General features: G+C 56.0%; 1 long non-coding RNA gene across 1 annotated transcript; it reads right to left on the bottom strand.

Moving 5' to 3' along the window:
• Positions 1-2,227: 2,227 nt before the first annotated feature.
• LOC125183467 (uncharacterized) lies at positions 2,228-5,366 on the bottom strand. The gene is made up of 2 exons (XR_007165510.2): positions 3,118-5,366; positions 2,228-3,007 (listed from the first exon to the last, which is right to left on the bottom strand). It is a non-coding gene; the product is annotated as an uncharacterized lncRNA (long non-coding RNA).
• Positions 5,367-8,918: the final 3,552 nt, after the last annotated feature.

Below are 8,918 nucleotides of genomic sequence, written 5' to 3'. Positions count from 1 at the left end.
ACACCTCAGTCTGTTGGGTTGGTGTGACACCGGTACAGCTTTCAGCCAAGCCCACCGCTTACCTACTTTGGACTCCAAGCTCAAGCTGCGAAGACCATTAAGAAGGGTTTGAGGGAGCAGTGTTGAGACCACCTGGATTATCCTAACATGAATATTCCCCGGTCTATACCCTGGCTGTGCAGCCCCTCCTAGGGCGATCTCACAGCTGAACACGCAGCTGTCGTTAGGGCAGAACAACGCTTCGCACCTCAGCGCTGGATATACAAAAACAACCGAGCTGCTGCTTGCTGCCCATTGAACTCGGAGGGACGAGGCATCTGAAAAGGCTTGACTTCACCAGCTCTGGCAGGAAGCGCTGCGGTTTGTTTAACCAGCTAGCCAAACAACCTCCAGCACCTGCTCCCGCAGCAGAGGAGGCCAAGAGGCCAAGCAACAAGAGCTGTGCCAGATAAAAATTTCCACCGAGCTCTCGCCATCGGGAGGGTGAGCCATCGGCAGTGCTGCCCAACCACTGAGAGACCATCTCCACAGCTGGACGGGACCCAAAATGGCCAAACTGGTAGCCCCCACTGCGCGTGAAGACACATGCACGGAGATCTGGTCCAACGTTTGGGTTTGGTTACCCCAGATTTTCACCTGTGTTATCAGGAGAGGGTGAGTTGCCAAAGGTTTGACAGCTGATAAGAACAAGCGCTGTGCCAGTGCAGGGAAAAACCCTCTCTCTGACACGTTTCAAGGTCCCCACGGGACATATTCTTTGACAACACTGCTGGAGGACGAGGCACACTCTGCAGGTTGAGCAAACCGGATTTCGCTGAGACAGCGGTTCCCATGATCAGATGTGAGCACTGGCTGGAGACGTTAAATAAATCAAGGTAGGAGCTGTGTTCCGGGGCTTGCCGCTGCTTGTCATACACTGGCACATTGTTCTCCCAAGGTGGGATTCACTGAGCTTGGTGTTTGCCAGCTGAAAATTAAGCACCTTAAAATGAGCTGGCTGAAAATTAACCAGTCAAACACTGGCAGCCCTTGTCTCCTTCTCTAGACAAAGGAGAGCGTTGAGCACTGCCACGACGTGATTCATCCCAACCCTAGGGAAATTAAGCCAAGGAATTGAGTTCTGTCACGGAGGTGCCCATCTCTGCTGACTATGGAGGGAGCTGAGACAGCTGGATGAGACTTTGGAGCCAACTTTTAGGTGTCTACCACGAAGTGACCCCCACCATCGGCCAAGAAGTCCCAGTGTGTGATACCAGCAGACGTGGACGGGTTTGGGAGCACAGCAAGTGCATAGGAAGCACAAACCACAGCCTTCAGCGGGGCTGCCTGCTGCATCCCGGCTCTCCCCCAGCTTCCTTCCTAATGACCTCCCTCTGATCCATCTCCAAAACCTCTTTGGCAGGGCTAACGCCTGCTCCGAAGCTGGAGTTCGCTCTGGCTGCTGCCATGACTGTGCGGAGCCGCGTCGGTAGCAGAGATGGGACGTGTTTGTCAGCCCCTAGCGCTGGGACCATCTCCCCCGGCAAATCCTGGTGTAAGAAATCTGGGGGGATGCACACAGCTGAAGCAATGCCATTTTGTCTTAAAGACAGGATTTGGCTTAAAAAAAAAAATAATTAAAAGATCAAATCCTGATTTTTTTCATCTTCCTTTCTTGCACCTGCTATTTAATGAGAAATCACAATAATCCTCAAAGAGATAGAGATATAGAGATGGTAGAGATAGAGATAGGTAGAGGTAGAGGTAGAGGTAGAGGTAGAGGTAGAGATAGACGTAGATGTAGATGTAGATGTAGACGTAGATGTAGATGTAGTTGTAGACGTGGTAGAGGTAGAAGTAGAGGTAGACGTAGATGTAGATGTAGAAGTAGAGGCAGAGGAAGAGGTAGAGGTAGAGTTAGATGGAGATGATAGAGATAGATAAATAGATCTGATCAACCCCTTGATGGCCGTTGGTTGACGCTGCCAACAAAGAAGGGCCTCAGATGTTAAATTTCTCAGGAGAGAAGTCAGAATAAACAAAAGCAGTTTTCCTTGGATTCCTCCAGCATGCAGACACCTGAATGCAGTCAGCTGGGTGCCAGCGACAGTTGGCTGGGAGAGAAATCCCCGGGAGAAGAAAGCTGAGCCCCAGCCAAGTGGCACCTGACGACTGGAGAGCCAAGGGGCGAGGAAAAGGGTTTCCCCTCATCCCAGGCTGCAAGCCTGGCCAGAAATGTCATGGAATGGCTCATCCCACGTGTGATGCATATCGTTTTATTATTCTGTTTTATTTAACCTGGCAATAAATCAGCGTATATCATATGACTGCTGTGATTAGCTCCTACAGGCAGCTCCTTAGCTCGGGCTGGCTGTTTGGGGGGACACGAGGGACATCACTCTGCAAAGTGGCTCAGCCCCATCCTGCCGACGGGCACCAGAGGCTTGGAGCAGCCCTAGAGACACCAGGAGCTCTTCTGCAGCAGCGACGGGAGCGGGCTGGTGGTGCCGGGGGCCATCACCCCACGCACCGACCCCGAGACAAACAAGAGTGGCCCAGGAGGGCCGTGTTGCGAGAAGGAAGTATTATTTAATGTGCATTGTGTTGGGAAATGAAAACAAGGGGCCTGGCGCTGGGCCAGCTCCTTTGGCCTCTGATTTTTTTCTTGCTTTTTTCTTTTCTCTTCTGGGCAATTGTTCTGGTTAGGCCTTTTTTTTTTTTTTTTTTTTTAATTATTCTGTTTTGTTTTGTTTGCTTTGGTGTTTTCGGAGCTGACAATGCGCGGGGTGACTTCTCGGCGCGCTTCCTGTGTTTTGGCACGGGGGCTGCACGAGCGCTCCGCCGCGCTTCCCTCCTGCCACCGCCACCACCACGGCCACTGTCACGGCCACCAGTGTGTGGGTTACATCACGGGGGCACGGGGGCTTCTCGCCTGCCCCCGGCGGCGCGGGGCAGAGGGGAGCGGCGGGCAGCGGGGTGAGTCAGTATGGAAAGGCTGCGCGCATTGCTGCCGGCTGACTCACCGGCCCTGAGGAAAGAAAAAAAAAAAAAAAAAAAAAAAAACAAGAAAAGAAAATTCCAGCCAGATTCTTTCGGGGAGGTAAACAAGGTCAGGCAGCGCGGCCAGATCCTGTTTACCTGGGACAGGACGGATTTGCGGAGCCCGCGCTGGGAGCGGGATGTGTTGGCACAACTTGGGGCACCCATGAAGGAGCCCCCCGGGTCACTTTGCGAGAAGCCAGCCGGCTCCGGCATGAGGACAAATTCCCAAATTTAGGATTCCCCTGGCTGCTGCCGGTGCTCACCCACAGCCCCCCACGTGCGGAGGATCCCACGCGGTCCCGCTCTCCCTCCCCACGCGGAAGCCCCGGCGGCCGGGCAGCCCATCGGCCCCTTCCAGACGCTGACTGAGTGTTTTTTCCTGATAGCGAGGCGTGTGTGAGTGGATGTTGCTCAGGCGAATATCCTGTTCTTGCGACGGGACGGGGACGCGGGGGGGTGTTATGCCGGGATTTCGCATTCCTGGCATTCCTGCCTTGGCCGGGGATGGGAGCGCTGCAAAACAGCCTGGTGGCAGGGAGCGGGCACCCACGGGCGCACCGAGTGTCCCCTCCATAGCTGGTGCCCTGGCGAGCCTGGGGACATCCAGCTCTGTGTCCCCACGGTGTGAGCATCGCCGACGGGCTCGGCTGCTTCTGCAGCACCCGTCCCTCAGCTCAGCCTCTTCCAGCGTGTCCTGGCACGGGAACGCATGTGGGGGCTGCAGGGACTCGTTGGGTCCCCGTATCCTGCCCCTGGCCATGCGTGGAGGTGAGCTGGGACCAACAGCCCAACGATTCCAGACTCTGAATCACAGAGAGCCTTTTGCTTTGCTTTTCTTTTTTCTTTTTATTTTTTCTTTACTTTTTTTTTTTCCCTTCGTTCATTGACAGAACAAAACGAACAGGGCCAGTGCTGCATCGTGGTGGTTTTCCCTCCCGGCCAAAGCAAGGCCCTTGGGGTCTTGCTCCTCCAGGTGTTTGGGCTCTCCCTTTTCACAGCGTGCCGTGGGTGGTTTCGTGGCTTTCTCAATGAAATGCGCGCGACACAGCCCCATGGGCCGTTGAAAAGAAGGAGAAGGAGACGCCCTGGCTCTGGCCACCAGCTGCACACGTGTGCTGCTGGAAGGGGAAGGGACGGGGAGGGAAGGGGACAATGCCTCTGGTCACATGCAGAAGCCAGGCTTTGAGGAATTGAAAGCGTGTTATATCTGCAAGATTTCAAAAAATAAAAAACCCAAAAAAATGAGCGTGCTTCTGCGTTTGAGGAAGTGGCCGGCGCAGCGATGTCCCCCAGGACCGGGAAGGCTCTCGAGGGAGTCCCAGCGATGTCCTCACCGCAGGGACACTGGGGCAGGGTCTGAAACCCACGGGCAGGGCCTGGCCTGGCCTGAGGCCCCTACAGAAAGGGGCAGGCGCGAGACCTGAGCTCCCCAGAGCAAAGGTCCAAAGAGCAGGAGCACGAAGCTCCAGCCGCTTGAGAACTTCGTCCTTGCTGCAGCTCCAGGTCCTGGGGGTGGGAAACCCCCCCGGCACCCACTGGGCTCCCTGAGCATTACAGCCAAATGACTAAAGCGGTTAGGTCACTAACATGAGCTGCTTCCTTTTTTGGGCAAAGTCAAATGTCAGAATCACAGGTTTCCTCTTTCCTTAGAACTGGGCTTTCTCGATACCACAAATCCTTCTTGCGATGCTAAAATTAAAGGGTCTGAAAGCACATGCGGAGTGTTGCAATCCCGCCGCTCTGCTCGCTGCTCTGCGTAATGCGCGAGTTGGGTAACAAACAATAGAGGTTGGAAATAGCCGGGACCGAGATTTCCTCTTTCAGCTGCAGAATTGTTTCCTTGGCTGGTGCGTGCATAAGCCAGGTGGCAAAATGCTTGCCCCCACCAGGCTTCCTGGCAAGCAGGGGGACCTTTGGGTGAGGGGTGGAAGTGAATATAAGAATAAGCCCCCCCCAAAAGCAGCAGCCAACTCTCCTTTAGCTTAGCTGCGCCCTCCTGCTCCGCTGCGAGCTCGCCCAGCTTTTCAACAGCCGATTCTTGCAGCTCCTCACGAACTTCCCAGGTTCGTTTGCAGCCCCATGGATGGGCACAAAAAATGTGTGGACACCGAGCACCGCATCCAGCCAGACCCTGGCGCTGCCACCAAGCCCACCCGTCGGTGGCACCTGGCTCTGCGCACGCACCCAGCGTGGGAAGCCAGGGCAGGTCTTCTGCTCTCTCCTTCCTGGCCACAGGCTTTGAGACCCTCGGCAAAGACCTAAGGAAATAACTAAGGGCAACAATAGGTTGCGGCTCAGCCGGCGGGCTCTCCATGGAAAAGGGAAAATGCGTATCACGGGGAAAAACTGCAGATCCTGTTCAGCTGCTCCTTTCTGTTTCATTTAACGGAGGCGGCTGCACTGGGAAAATGCTTTATTTGGTTATGGGGCTGCTCACATCAGCCAGGAGAGCTTCGTCTGTGCCAAACCCAAATGCAAGGAGCCAGCTCCAGTTCCAGCCCCTATGACCAGAGCCACGCTGCGGCTCGTCCCTAGCGGCCCCAGGTAGACGAGGACCGGCTAACGAAGCTGCTGGCTGCCCTCACGAGCCCCATCCCTCCCTGGGGAGAAACCCGCACCCCCAGCCTTTCTCCTCACTGCAGCGGGCTCTGATCCTGCCCTTTGTGGGCCTTTTCTGGGTTTGTGCATCCTCTGGGAGCACGAATTCGGGATGGGCAAAGCCAGCGTGCCACAACACCCCTGGCCAGCCGGAGGCTTGCTGCCCCTCTGCTGCGCTGGTCAGCGCTGCCTCAGACTTTCCAGGGCAGGTTGTGCTCCGATTGCCGTGTTTTGTCCGTGGCCACCAGGTTTATGGGACACCAGGGAGAACCCCCTTTTTCCTCCCTGCCCCCCCAGCACACGCTTTTTTGTTTTTCTTCTTGATTAGCGGAAAAAATTCCTGAATCCATCGGGGGGGAAGGAAGGTCTTTTCTCTCTGTCTCTCTCCTCAGTCAATCAGTCAGATACAAACAATTTCCATCGTGACCGTGAAACACTTTTTCCACCGAAATAACACCTCTGCGGGCTTTAAAGGCGCAGGTCCCTTTGCACGGCCCCCACCTCGGGGTTCATCCATCCCCACGCTCCTGCCCCGACCTCGGCCTCGGCCGTGGGGGGACCTCTCCTCCTCTTTGCTCCTGGAGCAGTTTCTCCCGTGCAGAAAACACCCGAGCAGGGGCTCTTTGGGGAGCAGAGCTGCTTTATGTGGCTGCATTGCCCAGCGGTGGCTGGGGACGAAGGTCAGCGGATTTGGGAACTTGGGAGTTTCCCAGGCTGCTGGGCAAGACGGCGATGGCCCGGCGTCCCCAGCGCGCTGTGCGAAAAAAACATCGCTGCGAGCGTTGTTTCGACACGGCCTGTCAGGCCACAAACCTCCCTGCGACGTTTGGGTCGCTGAATAATTGCTTGCAAACGGCTCCTCGGACTGAGGTGGTGATTGCAAGGGGGTGGTTTTCCCTGAACCCGCTCTCATCCCAAAACCCGGGCAGCTCACGGTGTTGGAGAGTCCCCAGGCACCCGCCTGGCCGGGGGACAAAAAGGGAAGGGGAGCCCCTGCTTGTTTTTTTGGGGTCCTGAGGGTTCATTTTTCCGCTAACCCTGAGATGAAAGCTGGGAGCAGCCGAGGCTGCTTGGCTCCTTGGCAATGCCTTTTAAGAGGGGAAATTCCTGAGTCACGGGCCGATTACAGCCCAGGGGGGGACATGGCTCCGCTTGGTCACGGGCTGCGTGAAGGCGAGTGGTGAACAGCTGCAGGGGAGCCTGACTCCTTTGAGAAACATTTTGTGGGCTTTTTTTTTTTTTTTCCTAAATGGTTTTTAATTCTTTGTATTTTCCTCCCTCTGCGCATCCTGCTTGGCATGGGCAGCTCCTCCACCCCCAGGACCCACCGGGCGCACGGACGGTGGGATGGGGCCGCCGTGGGACATGTCCCCTCTCCCCTGTGTCCCTTCCCACCTTGGGGTCCCGTGGGACGTGTCCCTCTCCCCATCGTGTCCTGTCCCACGTGGTGCCACCACGGGCGCTGCTTGAAGCTTGGCTGGCCAGATGTCTCCTCGGAGCCACAGGACTTGGGGGGCCTGCGGTCCTGCGCACTCCTGAGCACAGTAAAACCAGCAAAGAGCCAAGGGCCTGGTGAGGAAACTGGGGCTAACAGATTTTTAACAGATTTTTATTTTTTTTTTTCACCTGGCCACCAGGTGAAACAGCAGGCGCTGGTAGAGCCGTGGCGATTAAAACAGGGAGAGCTGCCACGGCTGCCCAGTTTTTGGAGATTGCCTGTGGCACCGAGTGAGCCAAGCCGGCAGCCCTACGTGGAGCAAAGGCTTCTCCCCGGCACGCCGCAGCTCTCCCGGGGCTTCTCCCTCGAACCCAAAGCCCCAAAGCCCGAAGAGCGGCTGCTTCGCCCACCTCGCGCCCGCCTGCCAGCTGCGCAACACCTCCCTTGCTCGGGGGAAAGGGAAAAACGGCAGCCTTTCCGAAGGAGGGAAGGACCGACGTCGTCTAGACGGTATGACTAAGGAGGGACCGGGCCGAGTGTTTGCACAGCTTTGAAGAGTGTAAACACCGGGCCAGCTCCTTCAAAGCAGAGGAATCCGGAGATGGGATGAAAGCGCAGGGCAATTCTGGCTGTGCCTCCGAGCGGAGGAGCTAACAAAAAAGGGGACCTCTCGATAAGAAATCCCCAGCGCCTGAGTCATTTCGGAGCAGACCGTGCGCTGGCAGAGGCCGGAGGGAGGGCTGCTGCGCTGCTGGCCGCGGGCAGGTGCTGGCAGGACTTTCCCAGCAATGGGCTGCTTCTCCCCGCAACCTCAGATTAAATGTCCTGAAAATGAAACTGGAGGCACCGGGAATCCCGATCTGCCCTGCAGTGAGCTGCTTGCGCCTCTGCTGACTTTCATTCAGTTCACGGAAAGGAAGAGAAAATGTTGCTGGAGAGGTTTGGTTTCCTTTTTTTTTTTTTTTTTTTTTTTTTACAACTTTAAATACAGTACTGAGTATAAATTAATCTTACATTAAAAAAAAAAAGAAAAGCCAAACAAAATAAAATAAAACCTCACCGTCTTTACAAACCGAACGAAACAGAATTTGGAAGAGGAAAGCAAAGCATCTTAAGACTTGAGGGCTCGGGGCGGGAGGGCAGCCCCAAGCTGTGTCTTTGCCTCCTTCCCCAGCTCCCTCTGGGGTTTTGCTCTGCCACGGGGCCGCGAGCGTGGGGAGAAGGGGCTGGTGGGGCAGCTCGAGCTCAGCTTCGTGTGCAACTCCACAGCACCCGGCGGGAGCAGAGAGCGGGATTCCCGCGGTGCCGCTGGGAATTCCCACTGCGTGTAACATTTCTGGTGCGTAACCTTTCTGGCGATGACTAAGGGGTGTGCAGCTGGCCCCTGCAAACAGAGCCCGTCTCCCTCTGCCACCGCCTGCTCGGTCGTGCTCCGGGTCCTCCCCAGGCTCATTTCTGTCTCAGATCGCTGCTGCCAACCGTGAAGGCCGTGCTCATTCCTTTCTCTACACCTACGCCGAGCTGCCCACGGCTTGGATCGACTTCCAAGCTAAGTGGGCTTGCAACAGCTAATGGGTAAAATCCAGAAGGAATCTGAGGGGGAAAATGCGAGGGAAAAGACGGGAGAGCCAGGGCCGCTCGCAGGGCGAGAGCAACGACAGCACGGTGCGCAGGACGCCCGCGAAGGGGTTAAAAAGCTCGGGGGAATGACATGATTCTGCTTTCAGGACCACAGAGCAGGCAAGGACAGCTCACTGAGATTAAGTCATGCTTCTAAGTTTGGCTGTTGCTGGCCTTGTTGTGCTGCCGCTTCGCCTCCTGCAAGGAAGTCGCGACGGGGGGTTGGTGGGGAGCGAGAGAA

The sequence above is a fragment of the Anser cygnoides genome, chromosome 1 (genome assembly GCF_040182565.1).
Source record: "Anser cygnoides isolate HZ-2024a breed goose chromosome 1, Taihu_goose_T2T_genome, whole genome shotgun sequence".
In the NCBI taxonomy this organism is placed as follows: Eukaryota; Metazoa; Chordata; class Aves; order Anseriformes; family Anatidae; genus Anser; species Anser cygnoides.
Note: the sequence above shows the minus strand (reverse complement) of the source record. Positions and strands in the feature narration are given on the sequence as shown.